This window comes from Cryptotermes secundus, unplaced genomic scaffold (genome assembly GCF_002891405.2).
Source record: "Cryptotermes secundus unplaced genomic scaffold, Csec_1.0 scaffold1901, whole genome shotgun sequence".
NCBI classification, from domain to species: Eukaryota; Metazoa; Arthropoda; class Insecta; order Blattodea; family Kalotermitidae; genus Cryptotermes; species Cryptotermes secundus.
In genome coordinates, this window is record NW_019728512.1 from 46286 (window position 1) to 67011 (window position 20726).

General features: G+C 40.7%; 1 protein-coding gene across 4 annotated transcripts in view; it reads left to right on the top strand.

Moving 5' to 3' along the window:
- The first annotated feature begins 11675 nt into the window (after positions 1-11675).
- LOC111865268 (uncharacterized protein CG3556) overlaps positions 11676-20726 on the top strand; it is a 171173-nt gene continuing 162122 nt past the window's right edge. For all 4 annotated transcript variants that reach the window (XR_002842955.2, XR_002842956.2, XM_023853162.2 and 1 more), the window contains exon 1: positions 11676-11782. The gene's annotated coding sequence lies outside the window, so the exon portion shown is untranslated. The remainder of the gene's footprint in view (positions 11783-20726) is intronic.

The following is a 20726-nucleotide window of genomic DNA, read 5'->3' on the forward strand; positions in this document are numbered from 1 at the left end:
CACATAAGCACCATAACATATACCATTACAACTACCTTCTTTGGAATATAATTTTATGCACAACTCTTAACTCTACTTTAATTATTTAACTAGTTCATTTTAAGAATTTTACCTTCAATGTAATTTTACATTATTGTATACTATTTGCCGGGCACGGTAGCCGAGCTGTCTAAGGCATGCACTGTCTTCGCTCGCTCGGAAGCCGGGATCGTAGGTTGGAATCCCACTCAGGGCATGGATGTTTGTGTGCGTTTTTCTGTGTTTGTCTACAGGTAGAGGCCTTGCGACGAGCTGATCACTCGCCCAAGGAGTCCTACCGTATGTGTAAGATCTAGAAAAACCGAAGTGAACGGAGAAGTTCATGGAGGTAGGCCTAGGCCCACTGGGGCTGTAGTGCCAAGGAACGAAAAAAAAATGAAAAATCTAATATTACTTTGTGTAATTAGCACGCAATTCAGTAGCTAAATGAGTTTTTAAGTGTATTTACCTGATGATGGCTTCTTGAAAGCCGAAACATGTAGTAAAGTACTACTTGAAACTACAAATATATATTATTAATTGTTGTGTTGTGACGGCTTTCAATAAAGAAACAGGTTTTATTTGTTTCAGTTAGTGTTGCTAAATGTGAAGGCGCTATCTAGCACTGAAAAAAACAAACAAACTTGTTTTTCAGGCGTTGGACGGCCCAGAAAATTCTTTAACGAGAGCAGAAAGGGAAGGAAATTAAGTATGGTAAAATCATTAATGACTTCATCGTGAAAAAGAGATTATGCTGAAATCGTGACGGAAGCAACGCAAACAACAGCAACTCGAGCTGCTGATTAAGAAGGGCTATAGAACTTCCGGTTTGTTGCCAATTTCACACACCGAAAACGAAGCTTTAGCGTTATTTGTCAATGCAGAAGTAATGAAATCGCCGTATTTTCTGATAAGAATTGAGGTCAAACAAAGGCAGCGTAACATTTACACATCTTATATTATCTTACAGAAAGAGAAAGAAGCCTGTTATCCGGTGAAGACCGCAATGTCGGTTACTGACTTTTCGGCAAAAATAAAATTGCAGGGTCTCCTAGAGTGTGCGATCGCGCTGTCATGCGCATTTCAAGAGTACAGGAACAGATGCTGAACCAAGTTCTTTCTGGAGGCTAAGTCGTATGACAGAGATTTCCAATTGGGGTTGTGACGGAAGCAGTGAACAAAGTAACTAAACAGTTAGCGGGGATCAGATTATTTAAATTATTTCGAATTTTTATTGTGTGTTCTCAGTCCCCTTTGGGCAAATAAATAATTGTATAACAGATTCCTAAGCCACCATCAAAAGATTTTTTCGACCCATGAAACTGTATAAATAAAAGAAACAAACACTGCTGCAATTGGAAAGCAGAACGGTAAAATTAATCGGACGGCAACAGTAGTAACGGAAAAGATTTCCATGTGCATCACAAATAGGTTTTGACTGTGGCGGCCGTAAAACGCTGCAATGCTGTAACAAACATTTTATCACAAAATGTTATGCATGTGGGAGCAACCCCCGAAGATACGAACAACTTAGGCGGCATGTCAAGAAAAATCTAAAACACTGAAAATTTTGCTTTCGAACTCTCTTTTCTTCATGCATATTTTTCGAGTGTTTATTACATATTTCCTACAGCCTTGAAGTAAAAATGGTAAGTATTTGGTGCAAATAAACACAACTGCTATCGGGAATCCTATTTCAGAAGTACGAGTATTTAGAGGACATCGCTGGGAAAAGATACAGGGCAGAACTGAATAAAATGAACGTTCTGCGAACAGCGCACGCTTTTGAACAAGATAAAGCAACGTAGCACTTAATTCGCTTCCAAATATACTGTGACATATTGACTCTATGCAGGAACTGTTGAGCCACAGAGGCCTCGGGGCACGCGCGCAACGGGAGAGTTGCGGATTTTATCGGCGCGTTGCTAGGCGACACGTCTGTGAACGCTTGGATTGCGCAATAGGAAGTAGGGGTCATGTGACCTCTGCGTTCCCGCAAGTGACATCACATACCCCCACCCAGTCCGTTGCTACGCAACGCTCGGTAAACACCTTTCCATGCTAGGTTGTGACGTCACGCAACAGTGATAGCTATCACGCAAATGACTTTCTGTGGAGTCCATGCTGCAACCGTAGCTATGCAATCGCTAGTAAACACGTTCCAACAATATAGGCTGTTTTCTGCATGGTCAGTGCGGAAGCTATGTAACAACAGTTACAGACAGAACAGATTTAAAAAATATAAGAGCCTTAAACTTGGCGGCGGTCAGGCACACGGCCGTTCAAGTGACTAGGCTACTGTGGTAGCGAATACTACTAGAAATAGGGCATAATCTGCTGTGCCGAGCCTGGATCGACAGAGGCCTTGCATATATTGTACATAGAGATAGGAATTAAGATTAAATTGTAAATATATGTAAATACTGACAGTGGACTTACTGACACAGACTATGACTGACAAATGACAGACCCGACCTCTCGTTAGAGAGGGCGCCCCAAATGAACAGGACAGTAACTTTCATATAAAGAAAAAAAAATCTGGTCATGAGCCCCAGTCGGGGCTCGACACCAAGACAGACAGACTGACTGACCGTCAGTCACAATGTGACTTTGACTTTGAACAGATTTCACTGTTGAGGCATATTCGGGAGTATTCGGGAGTGTTTAAGTGTTCAAGTGACAGCCACGGGAAGTTCGTCATGTGAACACTTGGCGTGTGATTGGAAGAATTTAATAATGTGTGATAATTGTGATAATTGATCTGACGTGCTAGTTCCTGTGATTATGAAGTACGACCATATGTAAATCAGCGATAGCGCTGTAATTTTTATGTGTAATTAAAATATTGTGTAACCAAGCTGTTAATAAATTCAATCATCGGAACTAGAACCCGTTATTTCGTCACGCGTACCCCCCTACACGTGGCAATATTTTCCACTGAGATATTACGTGATTAACTTCAGTGGGTTGGTTGTTGAGCGTACAGATGACTGCTGTAGTTCAGTCTCTGTGAGCTGTTGCTGTTAGAAGCTGGTAGTTGAAGCACGAAGATAGTTCTGGTCTAGTGACCATAGAGGTCAGGCAAACAAGTGCATATCCAGCAGCCTTTGAACTGGAGCCAATAATGTAATGCCAAGATAAGGAACTCTTGGGCCTCTTGGGGCATAGAACTGAAGAGTAATTTGTAAACCATGTCACGAAAACGTCCATATTGAAGCATTTATAAACTTCTCGGCAATTAGGAGGACGGGAATATAACTTCAGACATTCAGTAGCGGCGGTCATACTGTCACTTAGCTTCAGCATCAGTCTTTAGTTCGAATCTCTTCTCTTTGGTCTCGGCAGAGTTTAGTCTGTATTACATTTCCATTCAATAAAGATCATTTATCTACAACCGAAGATGGTACAGGGAGCTAAAGCACTATTACATGACGCTTTACCCAGCGGTTCCTCTCGCCTCATCTGTAAGTGATTATTCCATCTGTCAATTCAAGGGCCCAGTGGCACCCAGCAAGGTACACTACAATGTAGTGGTCAATTTTAGAGCTTTATGCGCCATTCTTTGTTTAAGAGGTATTTGACATACAGATTAACTCCAGCATCTTTATAAGAAATCGAAATCTTTGAAGAAGGCTTTGTTTTTTACATTTTCCACCATCTTCATTTGTTTAAAAATTACGTTTCAGAACGTGGATCTATTTTCTCCACGAGATGTAAGGGACGAGATGTTACTATTCTGCTGGGCCCATTAGAAAGAAATAAAATCTCCAGATGATGGAAAATGTCCAGAATAATAGATAGTGTTTTTTTTATTGCACACCATTGACAGGGACATTGTGGAGGGATTGAGGTGCATATTTTCTTTGGCGCTCTCTTGTCATGAATTTTAATTCCCATCCCGAATATTCTTTACTGGCGCCAGTTATAAGAAATTATGAGTAAATTCTAGTCTCGAAAATATCTGTCATTCAGAAAATGAGCTGTGAAAGATGTGACTTTTTCTGAGAAATTTGGAAAATAATAAAATAATTGACGTCTGTGTTAATGAAAATGAAGGTTACTTACCTGAAGTCAGGCACAAGACCCAAACAATGTGAAAACCTTGCTCTTTGATATTATGGCAGGTAGACCCATTGCTAAGCAACGACCGCGAAATATACATCTAGACAACAGCCTTCACTAGCCAACAGCTCGTAGACAGCAACAGTGGAACGGTATTTTCTACGCGGTCCGTGCCAAGATGTTATAAGCAGGAGAGTTAGTTAAGAAGGGAATCAGTTAGTAGAGTGGAGTCTGTTGGTGAGTGACTGAATTGGTTAGTCAGAGGAGTGGCATCAGTGAATGAAGAGTCAGTGGAGATGGTTGATGAATGAGAAAATGAGAATGAGTTGCTGTTAGAAGCTGATTCAAATGTGGTCACATGTTGAGAAACTGTTGGCCATCCAGAAGATAGAAGAAAGACTCAGTATGAAGAAGTGCTGTTAGATATTACTAGGTCTGCACAAGTGGAACATAAATCGTTATTATTAAGTGATTCAATTTTAATATGTACCTCATGACTTACAAGAATTGCAATTAACCCTTCAAAGACTGAGAGAAGAGCACAGAAGAGCAGTGCAGTAATTTGCTTCTGACCTTTCCCAACACAGTCATTCTTGGTTTTGGACCCCATTGGCGCTCATTTATATATATATATATATATATATATATATATATATATATGCTGTAAAATGTGAGTGACAGGATGGAGCTTGCTGCATTCTTGGTTGTATGTCCCTTAGAATAGATACTTCAACTTTGATAGAAATTNTGGTGACTACCCAACTGGGAATAAGAATCCAGTTTATACCTCACATGAAACACAGTACAGCTCAACTACAAATATCAACCAGTTAATGTTATTTAAGGAAATATTTGCCATTTTTGTAAACCATATGAAACACATCAACCCATTCTATGAGCAGAATGCAGAGTTTTAGTATGTTAAAGCAGGTGGCGCTAAAACTCTGCATTTAAATGATGTGGTGATAAGCCAGGACAGCACAGTCAGTACAGTGACTGGCTGCAGGCTGGATGACCAGAGTTTGATTCCTGGCAAGGGAAGAGATTTTTCTCTTCTCCATAGTTTTCAGACAGGGTCTGGGCCTACCTAGCTTACCATCTATTGGGTACAGGGCATGAAGCTGACCACTAAACTCAATCTAATGCCAAGGTCAAGAATGGTGGAGCTATACCTCTACTCCTCCACATATATCATGACTTACTGATTAATTAATTAATTACACGCAGAGAAAACTTTACCTTTTTACCTTAAATCAGATGGTACCTAAAGAACCACTGGGCTGTAAAGGGTTACAAATAAGACAGGATGTAGTTCACTTTATCTGACTTCAATCCTGAAGGACAGCAACATTTCCTGGGGGAAAGACAGGTACCTCATCTGTCTCCATTTCCCTGCTGAATCAACTTCTACAAGTGAGAAGAGAATGTTGCACCCTTCTGCCACCTACATTAGGGTGTCATATTCAATATCTAACACTGTGTGACTACAGCCACACAATGGCTGGGTGGCTCTAGATTGTGATTATGTCATCTCCTGGATCACTTCCAAAGTCTCACAGCATACTGTCCATAGCTGGAAGAAACCATCCTCATAATGTTTGTACACACAACAGGTGAGTTTGGTTACAATAATAATTCCATACTCTCCAGAGCTCAAGAAAGATAACAGAGAAGGATTTGAGACACACTCCAAGGACCTGGGTCCCTGTATCAAACTATTATGTTTCACACCACTAGCAATGACTTTGTCTGAAGGAATGTGGTTTGAGTTTTGATCTCATAATCAGTATTCAGATGGAAGTTGTGCTCCTTTCGGAATCAATAGTCCAGCATATAAACAAGGAGTTCTGAGCAGAACTTTTCCACTGCATGTAATTCTACTCCTACAGATCTATTATTGTTATTTCCATGATAAACTTATTAAGGACAATTCCTCTTTATGTTAAATTTGTTGGATTCAGCCTTAAATTTTCGCATCAATGAACATGTTTGCAATTGCTGACTTAAAAGCAATATTTCATTCATACTCTTTGGTGTTGCACTTTGTACAAACGATATGCTCTTGGAAATTTCATTTCTAACCATCCAAATTTGGATGTGTAATTTGAGTAACCTTAATTACCTTAACGTGAGTTAAATTAATTAGCTTTTTTGGAATTAATTCAATTAGTGTGTCAATCACAGAATTAGTTCAAGTGGGTTAGTTTGATTCTTTAACTTAGGCAAGACTTATTCCAAATTTTTCATTTAGTTGTAAGACAGAGGGCTTCTCCAGCAAACTGGAAATAGGAGACCAAGGCACACAATCGTTCTTCCTTTCAAAATTCTAAGTATTGTCTTTAGCAGAAGTTGTAACTTTTGGAGCAGTTTCCAGGGCTGACAGTACTGCTAGATTTAATTACCAGAGCTGGTAGCTGAGAGTTAAGGTGTCCCAAGCTGCATATCACTGGTTTTTATTTGTAATTTGGAAACACAAGACTTTTGTACACTCTTAGCTATTTAAACCAGCCAATTAGAATATGGAGGAGGACATTCATAGTTAAAGGTTATGCAATTGAGAAGAGATGCCTTCTGCAAAGGTGCTTGGCTTAAAGACTCCACAGATTTCAGTAAAAGAGTCTGGACATGTCTTGGTGCAATCTGGCTCCAAATTTTAAATCTTCTGTAATCGTCCATGATATGTATGCAGTGTCCATCCTTTAGTGCACTCAATTTCACTTCTGTAATCATTTTGGCTTTTGGGTGAAAAAAAACACACACAATATAATTTAACAGAAGATGTTATTTGATAATTCCAATATATATAAAATAAACAGTATTTTAGGAACTTCAAAAATTGTTTGAATCGACATCTTCTCAACTTCGAAGAGAAAGTGAACAATTATGTTTATGCAACCACATAAGTGCATAAATAAACATCCAGTACTAATAATCATATATTTCCTGATTGAGCAAATGGGTGTTGTATGAGTGTGTGCCTCTAGGTCATCAGAGTTACAGCCTAATAATACACCTGGGAAAAGTCGATGGCTTTTCAAGGGTGTGTTTTTTATTTAATACTGTTTGAACTGCCTGCACTAAATAGTATGACACTAGATGTGTAGCTGTTCATGAATGGTGAACTTTAAATGGATATTGAGCATTTGAAATTATTTTGTGATTCAGCTAGGGAGACTGAAATGACATCTGGAATGGCCAATATCCTGGATGAGATTCAAGAAATGTAATTCAAGTGGATTTTCCTCAGCCGAATGAATATTTCATGGTTTACTTAATAATGCTAGCAATTCTCAGACTGGATAGTATAAAACAGTAGAATGATAAGGGAATAGTAAAGTGAAAAGTATTTGCAAGGAAGCTGTCATGGTCTAATATGAAGTACTACACCAGCATTTGTGTGAAGGGTCTAGGAAAACCACAAAGAATGTCACCCAGAAGAGCTGGTGTCCCAGATGAGATTGCAACCAAACACATCTTGAATTAAAGCCAGAAATATTACCATTTATCCAAATAGCTCAGTCACTCAGTGTGAGATGAAGGAATCTTCTACACACATATATTCACAAAAGCTTAATTTGAATGGCTTGCTGTCTAGGTGTCTGTAACAAATGTGCATTCAACTGTTGATGGAGTTGGGCAAGTCTTGTCACAGAAGGGGCATTTTTAACGCTTCACATGTTGACGTATGTGGTCCTCCAACAATTTCTCAGATGGGTAATACTTCAAGCAGTGTAAACACTGGTACTCTCTCACTGCAACATTTCATACCGTCACATACTGGAGAATGTTGTGCATTGCAAAACACATCAGGCAATTCAGAACTTAACAAACATACATCTGCCCTAAAACACTATCTTAAATTTTAACTTCCATTGACAACTGAGTATATCAAGTAGACCACAAAGAATTCTGACAATGGTGTATAATACTCAGGATTACTGGGATTTTGGACTTGATCCATCATCCAGTATCCTAAGAAACACTAAAGAACACAACATTTCAGAAATTGGATATGTTTGCATCCTCAAATAAAAGGGAGAGACACTTACTCTGTTGAGTCCTTCAGAGAGAGCTACCTCAGTCACTGGACAAACCATATCAGCATAACTTCAGCTACATAGATATAAATCTGAGGCCAAGATTTATCTGTGAGAGATGATAGGAAAGTGTACAATAAAAATTATTATTGTGCATGTACAGACCTGAAACTAACAGAAAAGAAGTGGAAATCAAATGTAGCAAACAGAATAAAAAAAAAATCCATGAACAGCAATGAGTAGGNTGTTTTAGAAGACCCACTTCAAGATTAGAGCTGCACAACTAGCGGTTTGTCTGTTTTGCTAAAGCAGCTTCTGCCGAACCCACAGGGAATGCTACAGATGCAACAGAAGCAACAGCAGATTAGTTTCTTGAACGGTCGTAAGCTTGACCACCGCCAAGTTTAAGGCTTCTGTACTTTATACTCCAGTGCGTACTAGGTACCTCGGGAAGCTCGGGAAAGTGCTTTAACAATCCGTTGGATAACAGAGGCATCTACTGGCATGTAGCGGCAACGAATACGCGCGCAACAACAGACGAATGCCGAAATCGACGTTTCTCTGCGTTTCCTTCCTATTCGCCGCCGCACAAACATGCGATATCAAACCGTTACTAACAACAGACGCCTCTGTGACACTTCTCTGACTCCCAAACACTGCATTTTAGTCTCCATGGCACAGTATATAAAGTATATATATACTCTATATGGTAGGATGTAATCCCGTGTGGATACCCATGTGCAGGCGGCGTGGAATACCTCCACCGTAGACCTGCGAGTAGTAGGAGGCGACGAAAAGGAAGCCCAGTGCCTAGGGTTATAGCTGGGCCACCCTCCTCCTGGAGGTTATAAATACAGGCGTGTCTCGAATTTGGGAGAGTAAAATGTTGTCATGAGCCCTGCGGAACTCGGAACTGAGAATGACTGCGCTGGCGAGGACCAACAGTAATTATAAACGACCCTCTTTGTCAGAGAGGATTTTGCAGAAGGACTATGACCACAAGTGCTCATTTAATAAAAGAAAATTACTAGTCATGAGTCTCGAGGGGCTTGTCGCCAGGACGAACTGATTGGCGGTAAACCGCTTGTAGTAAAGTAACTCTGATTCTGACTCGGAAGCCAGACATAGAAAATGCAAGAGGCTTAAACTTGGCGGTGGTTAAGCTGAAGACCATTCAAGTGCCTAAGCTGCCGTTGTAGCTTAAAATACATAAGTACGTATGTCGTAACGTATATCTGCTTTGCGAACCCTGTACTGACAGACGATTTGTATGTAGTACAAAAGGAAGAATTAAAAAAAATGGTATAAGTGTGATATGTACACTTGGCGAAAGGCCAAGCATAATAATAAGAAGGAAAACACTTCTTCTCATGAGAGAGTGTGTTACATAAGACTATGACCGCAAGGGTCCAGCCGGTAAATGTCTCTGGTCGTGGGTTCCGAGTGGCTTGACGCCAAGCCGAAGAGTCAGTGACGGCAGAGTTGTACGAGTCAAAGATTCATGAGAGAGTAAAATATGGTCACGAGTCCCTCTGACTCGGTACCAAGAATGACTGTGTTGGCGAGGACCAGCAGCGATTTATCTGACCGACCGAACGACCGAAGTGAGTCAGTCGACAATCAGTCGGAGACGGCGACTAGCAGGCGTTCTTGAGTGGCATTGTTACCAGACGTTATTTAGTAGTGACTACTGACGCCAGAATAACAAACAGAGGATTTTATACATGATGTAGTTGTAATATACTTCTAGACCGGAAAATCGAGATTAGCGGCTGTGGGTATCCATTGCGCTGACCACGCGACACTCTCTATCCGCAAAAGTTGGCACCAACTTCGCCGACAAGCGGCGGTCACTCGGTCGGTACACTTCGCTTGTGGACTAAAGGCCATGGAGGAAAGGAAAAATATTTTCAATATGAAAAAAAAATCGATATTAAACGAGAGTGGAAATCATTGGAATAACGCACAAAATATTACATCTGAACATGGCAAGTCTGGAAAATATACGCAGGCATTAACGAGAGTCACAGAATTAAGAGTTAGTTGAGCAGGGCCTTTAGAACGCATTGTGTAGAGATAAATTCTTGCAAAGCTGGAGGAAAGGACGGGATTATTCTGTTCAACCATGTAGAGGCCGAAGAATGGATCTTAGAGAAATGGGGTGTTGCGACGTGGGGTGGATTCAGCTAAGCTATCATAATGTCCAGTAGAAAGCTCATATGAATATTTGGCATCTACAGAATGTCGAAGTTTCTACACAGATGAGAGTCTCTTAGCTTTTCAGGAAGTACGGCACCATGGAACTGAATATGCAGAAGTTGGTGTGTTTGTTATTATTTAACGACGAACTGAATCTATNAGGTAGCCCTTATTTTCCAATTTCAAGAAATCACGTGACATTTTAATTAAATTTTAAACCTCGCATGATTTCTTGGGTTGACACACAGAAAAGAAACTTTGGATTTTCGTAGGAATAAAACTTTTGCACAGCTGTCTCCACGAGAACTAGCCGTGTGTACATGAACAACTCTGAGAATACGCAAGGTACATTATCATATCAACTCATGTCAGGCTCAAAGAATTACGTTTAGCATAGAGATAATAATTGGGAATGAGCAGTGACCGGTTACAGTACCAAGAATATTGAAACAGTTTGTAACCTCATTTCCTTATTCTGTCTTTCAAGTATCGCGCGAACCGTGTGTCACAATAACTTCTGAACCTGTGGATAGATTCTCATTGAGTATAAACTTCATGACTGGGTGATAATGTAGATACCATAAAGAAAAACACACAAACTTTAATTGACGCAAGTAAAGAGGTTGGTCTAGAAGTAAACACAGAGAAAACTAAGTATATGTTACTGTCTCGTCACCAAAATGCAGGGCAAAATCATGATATAATGATAGGAAACAGATATTTTGAAAATGTGACACAGTTCAGATATTTGGGAACAACGATAACAGATCGAAACCTGATTCAGGAGGAAATGAAGAGGCAACTGAACTGGGGTAATGCTTGCTACCATTCAGTCCAGAACCTTTTGTCTTCTCGTCTGTTGTCCAAAAACATAAAAATTAGAATATACAAAACTATAATTTTGCCTGTGGTTCTGTATGGGTGTGAAACTTGGTCTCTGATATTAAGGGAGGAACATAGACTGAGGGTGTTTGAGAACAGGGTGTTGGGGGAGAATATTTGGACCGAAGAGAGGTGAAGTGACAGGAGGTTGGAGAAAACGCCGTTCTTGTAAACTGGTACAATAATACAACTGATCAGGCAATTCTTACTTATTCCAAATAGAAGTGTGAGTCATTAAGTAACTGAAGGAAATTATTAGTCAAATAAAAATATTTTTTCCCGCACGGATAAAAACAGTTAATACTTTTATTCGCTTTTTATTTGTTAATAAGCAACTTCCTTGCTCTTCTGGCCAGTGTTGTTGCACTGTCTCTAGTTATGTTGCTTACAACGCAGACTCTGTGGACGGGGCTGGTTTCCCCAGACGCCTCACCCCCTCCTGTCGCTCCTGTCGCTGCAAAACTGCCAGCCCGCCAGTCTACCCCGTGGCTTCAACCGAAACACGATACACGTAGTGGATAGGAAGCATTTTGGATAAATCCCAGGTGCTTAGAGGGAACAGACTCCTCGCTACCATCAAAACGGTAAGAAAATTTATGTCTAACTACCTTTAAGTGTAATAGGGCTTGCGGCCTCTAATCTCACGGATGACGCGAGGAAATATCTCGAAACGAAGATCACTTACCTCGTTTACGTTCTTTGTGGTTTCCAGCAGTCTCTGGCAAAATGTGATGAATTCGTAGAAACCATTTACACTCACACCCTCTCAGTTGGTTTATAATCATTCTGAACTTCATCATTCAGCGCTCTGCAAGTTGTATAGTCAACGAAGTATCTTTAACCTAAAAAAAGGGCTAAAATACACTTTGGTCTTGTGTGCCACCTGCTTTAATGTTGAGAAACTGAATTCTCCCAGAGAATTTACATTTTGTAAGAGTTCGCAGAAGCAAACATTCTCGTAAACAGCACTAGCCACAAGAGCTCTATGTAGTGTTCCATCTTCTATGATATAAGGCCGTGCAATCTGTTGAAAGTTAACAGACATTTCAGAGAAACATGTCACCTCTATGTTCAGGGCCGAAAACTGAGTGAAGCAAGAAACCAACGTGAAGCAGGTAGAAACAAAGTCGAAATGTAGCTTGACTTTCAACAGACTGCCCAGCATTGTATCACAGATCTCTTCCACGACCATGACTGTAAGAACCTCAACTGCTACATAGCATTAGCCAGTTGGTTGTTATAATGGGGACGCAAACCCGATACCTGTAAAAGAGTAAATAATTCTTAAATTTTATTTAAATGAACTTCATGTTTCAAATATTTCAACAGAGAAATGTGACACCTACGAAAAGTGTGCTTCCTCACAAAATTAAATTATGGGATGTATGGTTTGTAGGTCACCAGCGTATTGTTATCTGGAATCGCAGCAAGAAAGTGTTTTTACATAATTTAGAAATACCACTCCCCTTCTCCGATTAGAGTTTAGTTTATATTCAAGGCACGCGAATAATTATTCTGTTCCCGTTTAGAAATATTTACACTGCATTCCTTCTTTTGTGCTTTGCTCCAATTAATTCTAAACCAGAGCAACTTCGCTCAAGCGGTGACTTTCCTGACCTACATTCAAGACTGTAAAGGTGAGTTAATATTGTATGTGCGTAATTAATTAAGCGTTTGATCACGAAGACCTATGGGACAATGGAAGTATAACGCCACTATTCTTCGCCCCTACACTAGCTGGAAGTGAGAAGGCTACTCTCCTCCTAGGACGCTTTACCCCCAGAGAAAATGTCTCCAGTACCCATATCCCATCGCTAAACCGACTGAGCTATCCATGCCTTTGCTTTAAAGAGGGTATTTCCCATTACCGACCGGGACATCGATTATATTCACCGAAAACATTAACGTTAAAATATATCAATGTTGCACATTTTTTAATTTCATGGGGCCAAATCGTATTCGTGTTCTCGTGCTTCATAGATTTGTTCTTTTTAGGATAACCGGTATATTAAAGCAACTATATTATTTATAATGCCGCTCACAGTAGGGTGCCTAAGGTACAGTTGTTTGAATTTTGTCAGCCTTGATGTAATATAGATATCACTTCGAGACCTTGAACTTTTGTTCGGCAGTTTATCAACAGTTCGTATAACAAATGAAGTGGAAGGCATTTATCAAGCTAGTGTAGTGAAAAACCTAAATGCCAGAGTTACTCGTTTGAGGTCCGTTCGGGGGCACAGGTTACCCTCACAAGTTTCCCTTGTTTCCCTAAATCCTTCCAGCACACATTTGAATTGTTCCTCGGACTGGCCCTAGCTGCTTCCTTCCATATACTTTGCATCTCATTATGCAAAGCGAAGTTACCCAATCATCAGCATAGGCTGATATACTCTACGTAGTGGTCAATGTTTGTGTTCAGCATAATATCGATTAGCATCCAACGGAGGTTTATGTACGTCAAGACCACTGACGGATGCCACATCGCAATTACAGTTCGTGCTGGCAATCCAGCTAGTTGCTTTTCCAGAAAGTGGTTGGAGATACTTATGATAAATTATCCATCACTATGATCTTAAAACAGGATTTACACTATCGCTTTTCGGTGAAGGCAACCTATTGTCCTCCAGCGCAGAGCAGGCGAGAAAGCTACGAAATTCTGCCAGCTTGCAATGTGCAAGCCGAAAACATCGGCACTATTTTCGAACTGCTCTTACTGTTGTCACTGGAAATTTGAAGCTCAATGTGTCCCTAAATGAGCATTAGAGTTGGCAAGTACAAGCAGTTCTACTCACCATATGCCTCTCCTACTCTTCGTTGGAGTAATACAGTGATTTCTGGCTACTCTTTCAGAGACAGTTTTTATTCCCTTGCGCTGTTGCTGCTCCTCCTAGGGATAATTGTTGTATACGTGAATAAGGATTAACGCTCTTGAAGAACAAACATTTGTTGTTTGAAAGTCCCTGACTGTCTCTCTCCGTAGTTTCAGTTTATAAGTTTAAGTTCTAATTTTAATTGAACCGTGAACGCGCAGTTGGTATAGCGACAAGCTACGGGCTGGATGTACGGAGGTTGATTCCCGGCAGGGAATCTCTACCACACACGGTTCAAACTGGCTCTGGGGACCACCTAGCCTCTAGTTCTGTAGAGACCGGGGTTTCTTTCTCCGGGTCTAAAGCTGCGGAGGCATGAAGCTGAACACGCATTTCCATCTAATGCCGAGGTCAAGAAGGATGGAACTATACGTCCACAGCCTATACGCCTCTATGGCATGTTAATGAATTAAACGCTGCGACGACTTTACCTTCTGCCTTACATAATTATGACTGAGTGCGGGATGGACTGACTCAAATTCAAGAAATTCAATTGGGTGTAACAAAAGATTCCTTACGTTAGAATCAATTCCAAGCCGGAAGAATTGCAATCCAGCTAATTGCCAGACGGATAAGAGTGATCTCGCAGTCTTATGGACGCTTATACACACATTCTGCTCGCAAATTCTAATACCGCTCGGTGCGTCAGTATTTGCCTATGAAGATTATTTGATTTTTGAGAAGTTTACCAAGATTTCGGAGGAATATGCTGCTTGAATCTTCAGGGTATAAACAAACGTCGAGTGCGGATTGAAGTTAACACGGATTTAGGAGAGATAGACCGACGCGACAGAAACCCACAGCAAACCTGGGACCTCATTCTGGCCGTCGCTATCACTGTGTCCACATATCTTTTCAGGGTCGGCTTACTACTTTCTTTCCTACAATTTGAACCGAATACGATAAGACATAGTTATTCCCTCAAACAACCTAGTTCTCTGTTACCCTCGCGGCCTTCTCAAGGTCACGAAGCCGAATATCGACTTTGCAGTTTCATTCATCACTGCGCAGATGCATTCACATGTGCCTTTCAAGTGGAAGTTTCACGTTTGGTGCTTCAAAATATTTCCTCGAAATATGAGATTTGAGGTTTTCATGCCCATGCAGATTCACACCGTAGCTCTATGGATTATGGCACCGTATACAGCAATTTATTTTTTTTATGCTAGTGGGGTGGGACTAAGTCCCTTGTACTGCGGCCACTTCTGGCCTATTGTACTAGCCCCAGATGATAGGTGAGGGTGATTGTGGAGCAATTGGTGGAATGAAGATTGGCAGGGGAAACCGAAGTACTCGGAGAAAACCTGCCCCAGCGTCACTTTGTCCACCACAAATCCCACTTGACCAGACCCGGGATCGAACAAGTGGGTAACAACGTACTGGGGAACGTCAGGTCTCCGCCTGCCTGCCGCGAAGATTAAATTGTTATCTAAATTGACGCCGCGTAGTCTGGAACGTGGATACTAGCATTTCGGGCGATCATAACCTATGTCTCGCATTTGAGGATAAAAGTCTTACTTTGAGGTTTTGGTTTATGACGCCGTGTAGTCTGGCGGGTGTGAGTAGGTTCCACCTAAATACCGAAAGAACATATTTTCAGGGATGTGGATTTATAATTTGTATTTCTGACTGTACGTCGGCCGACATCTCGTGTCTTCGAAACGACTAAGTGAAAACTGAAGACCGAGAAAGTGTGATAAAGTGGTAGTGCTTCTCGCTTCTGTTCAAGAGATGCCTAGTTCGAATCTTGGTCGAGACTCTGATTATCTTGGCAGGTTTCTCGAGGCTTTCGTTAGTTCATCCACAAAAATGGCAGGATAACGTCTAATACAGGGTGGGGCATATAAACCTTTCCGATTTCAAAAATGCATGGAATAGAAATAAAGAAAGATGCAGGCAAAATTATTTTATTATTTGAAAGGCGATAGAATGCAGTTTTATTTTAATGTGGTTTAAAAATAATATCTTCCAAATGGCCACCTCCATTTTCCATAAACCAACGGAGACTGTTTCGGAAGTTTTCCATGACTCTACGAGTCATATTCCGTGGAATAGCGTTGATATCTTCGGTGATGGCAGCCTTCAGTTCATCAATAGTTCGGGAACGATGTGTGAACACCTTTGCCTTGGGGTAGCCCCACAGAAAAGAATCGCATGGTGTTAGATCAGGCGATGTGGGGGGGCCAACCGATGTCACCCCGCAAAGACACAAGATGACCAGGAAACATTTGTCTTAGAATCTCCATTGAACGACGCGATGTGTGGGCCGTAGAACCATTTTGTTGGAACCAAATATATTCCAGGTCATGATCTTGCAATAATTCATCCAAATTCTGTAGAAGAAAATTTTCAAGCATGTAACAATATCGAGCAGAAGTCACTGTAACGGCTTCACCATCTTCTTCGAAGAAGTAGGGCCCCCAGACACCACAATTGGCCTGAAGATTTACTTCTTAATGCAGAAGATGTCACTTTAAAATTTGATGCCCAATTTCTAATTGTTGTTTCAGTGGGAATGGGATCACGCAGACCGAGTGAGTGCGAAAGGCTCGCTGGGTTTTGATCACAGAACCGCCGTTTTTAATAAACTCTTCAAGCACGAACACACGATGTTCTTCTGACCAAGCCATTGTGTGTACTGAAAACTGCATGTTATAACGCGTCTAACGATACCATCTCCACCACTCTACCACCTCCCTAGCCTCAACAATGACCTTGTGAAATCGGAAAGGTTAATATACTTCACCCTGTATTAGACCACAAATAATTCATTCCAGTCTTTATTCTATGCTTCCTGTTGTGTGTATATAGATTAGGGGTTTTTGTTCCATCACAAAACACGTTTTCTTATATATAATAAGCGATATGACCATATAGGAGTATTACATAACTTCCAAAATTTCCCACAGCGCATACAAGCAAGTAAAAAACCACCAGACATTTAAAACATTACAAAAATAAATATCTCATGAATTTCCATATGTATTACAGATACACACTTGCTGGTCGCAAGGAAGAAAACACGAAAATATTCCAGCTACACTATACAGTAATACTAACATACCAGCTACATATAAAATAATGACATTATACCTAAATTTGCACAAACACATAACCTTATTACCTGTCATTATCTTCACGCTTGATGTAGACACGTTTAACAATTTCATAATTTTTACATTTTTACACGTTCTTTTGGGAAAATCTTTGAATATACCTTCAAAATAGATCAATTTTGTTTACGTATTTAGCAATATATCATAATATATTTATGATTATGTATGTAGACTCCTGATGATGATCAACCGCGACCGAAACATGCGGTGTTTAATATAATAAACTGATTGAAATTCAATCGCTTATTATATACAACAGAGTCAATATGTTGTGTAACGGCATAAGAACACCCAAAACTTCCTTTCAGACTCCATTTCATTGTTCACGCATGATCATACCATTCGATACTGTGTTTCCGAGGTACCGACAACATTGTTACATGTACCATAAATACGTACGAATTTCGAATACATTAGTTGTTGAATTTTATATTGCTTCGGATCTGTCGAATGTAACGTCTCGTGTACGTGGCGCCCCAATAGACATGTCAAATTTGTCAGAAGCAACCCCACAGGGGCCGCCTTAGGCCTCATAGTTTAAAAGCCCTTCTCTTTTGAAAATTAATTTCTGCCGATTGCTTGTTCATATCGTGAGTAATAAACATTAATTTCCAGTAACAATAATGCAAATTAAAATGGTTTAGGATTTACAGCGCCAGTAGTTTTTTGTCACAGTGTCTGTTATAGCTTTTATTAATTGTGATGAAGTTCTGAGAAAGTTGAGCTGATTATAATTCAGGAGGGGGACACAGGAATAATGCATATCGTCGCCATGGAACGGCATTTAGACTCTTCCAGCCCAACTCATAATAGTACAATAAAACGTAAGGCTGTCCATGTTTTTAAACTGGCCACTCTCAGCAGAAAGTTCAATGGGGTCTCTTTTAGTCATCTGTGGGCCATAAGGACCGTAGGACTTGGGTGGGTTATAAGAGCGCCTTAGTGCAGTGTGTCAGCCTCCTTCCGTCCGATCAACGAACCTATAACGACATTCCCGCTCCGTTTTGCATTAACCAAATTCATTAAAACATCCTGTACGTCGAACGAAATGCAGAACTTATACAGCTACTATCTAATTGATTTGTTCACTAATTAGATAATCCAACAAAACAGTCAACTGAAGAGCTCTGTCTTCTAGGATATAACGCTTCGTAATTCAGTGGAAGATAATTGACGTTTCGCAGGAACGTCTCGCTTCCATCTTCAGGTTTCGAAGAATAAACGAAACAAGAAACCAGAATGAAGAAAGGAGCAAGCACAGCCAGCGAATAGCTCTGTTTGCTACCTGTTTAATGCTAATTTCTTGCTTGGCTTATTCTTCGACAGTGAATTTGAAAACATGTTCCTTCGAAATGTCGGTTGTTTTCCATTAGATTATACGGCGTTATATCCCAAAATATATAACTCTTGGTAACCACCGCTGTTAGGCTGTAAAATACTCCAACCAGTCACCCAGCTGCATGGATTATAGTCATAATTGGGAAGCTAGTCTTTGCTCATTAGTCAAGAAATCTCCACCCTTTTACGGAACCCGAAAATTCATTACTTTGGAGATCGTCCAGACTGTACAGCGTCACATCCAGAAGACCGTACCCTTCATAGCCACCGCGAGTAACTCAGTACAGCATCCATTACCGTGCAAACGAGTGCCCGAGGTCTTCTATTCAGGAGCATGCGGCCTCAGAAGCTGACGCGTCTCTTGACGCGCGCGCCCGCGCGATGATTCCGCCCCTTTTCCGTGTCCTGAGCAGCCATTAGGCTCTAATTCCATGGAGCTGAATCCTTCTTGTGAAGCGACCAGTCGCTCAGCCACTCATGATTATCCCAGTATTTGATGGAGCCCATAGGTTCGCTACGATGTTCACAAGACTTCTCCACTGGTTCGTCCTAAGCCAGATCAATCCAATCCATACCACACCATCCTATTTCTGTAAGACCCATTTTTAGACTAATTTCCTTGTTTTGAAAACTAAAAGGAGGCTTATGAGATCACCTTGCTGTCTGTCTGTGTATCCTTCTCTATCTGTCCAACTGTCTGTGTACTCCCCCCAATTTAGAGGCTTGTGGGTCTGTCTGACTATGTATCCTCCCTTAGTTTTGTTAGGAGGTTTGTGAGAGCACCTTGCTGTCTGTACATCTGTGGGTCCACCTAATTCTTTTCCTGTGCGGCCCGGGTGGCATCAAATAAAATTTTACGATAAGTGCTTCCTCCCGCCTATGTCTAGGTCTTCCTGGTGCTCTCTTTACTTCTGAGTTTCCCAGCAGTCCTATATGAATTCACTTTCTCTTCCATGCATACTACATGCCCATCCAATGTAATTTTCCTTGACTTTATAATTCTAATTATACTTGGAGAAGAGTACAAGTTATGAAGCTTCTCATTATGCTGTTTTCTCCAAACTCCTGTCAGTTCATCCCCCTTCGGTTCAAATATTCTCCCCAGTACCCTCTTCTTCACTTAATGTCAACAACCAAATTCCATGTACATGTAAAACTACAGGAGTCATTAAGCTCTACCCTTTTTTATTTAAAACATGTTTTCAGTGTGATTATAATAAGGAAATATAAAGAAAAATAATTTGTCTTCGTGAAGTGCTGTGTACGAACTCTGATAGCGAGAGAATGTGGTGTAGTATCTGACGATATCGTCAGCTTAGGACCAGACGGATTGACTACATAATGGTTTGTTGTGAGATATGACGATTTTAAAATTTGCAGTGACTGGACTGACTGTGTCAACTTTCGTTATAATATTCACTGGTCCAATTATTTGTACATTGTTTAGAATAACTTCAGTTTTAAAATACTGCTGTTTTCTGTTGTTAATATACAGAGTGTCCCAGGAGGAATGTGTCAGACTTCGGGAGGGTGTTCCTTATGTTAAAGTATGCCGATATAACCCAAAACACTTATGTTCAAAGTTGAACGGTTACGGAGATAATGGCCAGAGAAGTGTGAAATTTTGACAGGTATTACACACTTGTTGATTACCAAATACATATTAAAACTGGCAGGAATATGTGGTTTCTCTAATGCTAATAATGTGCGTAACATCAAACTAACTTGTGAGTGACATGAAGCCAATAAATTGAACTACAAAAAACTCGCACGCCATGTCATAGTTGTCCTTGGGGTTCCAAGCACTATACATGACACATGAATGGCAAGCACTGGCGTAACATGGCTGACTGCGCATTCTGGTATGTGAGTGTATGCGGCTAGTGTGACTCGTCATTACCACACTCAAGGACAAACATTGATAAGCCTTGTCAGCTGACTGGTACGGTGCGTGGACCCGCCAGAAGACCACACTTTCCTCGGGCCATTATCTCCGTAAGCGTTCAACTTTGGACATAAGTGTTTTGGGTTATATCGGCATACTTTAACATAAGGAACACCCTCCCGAAGTCTGGCACATTCCTCCTGGGACACTCTGTATATGCAGGTCCCTTCGATGCGCTTGTGTGTCTGTAATGTGTAAATTTTCTATTAGAATTCTTGTATGCGAAGTTCTCTATGTGTCGTGTGATTACTTATTTGTG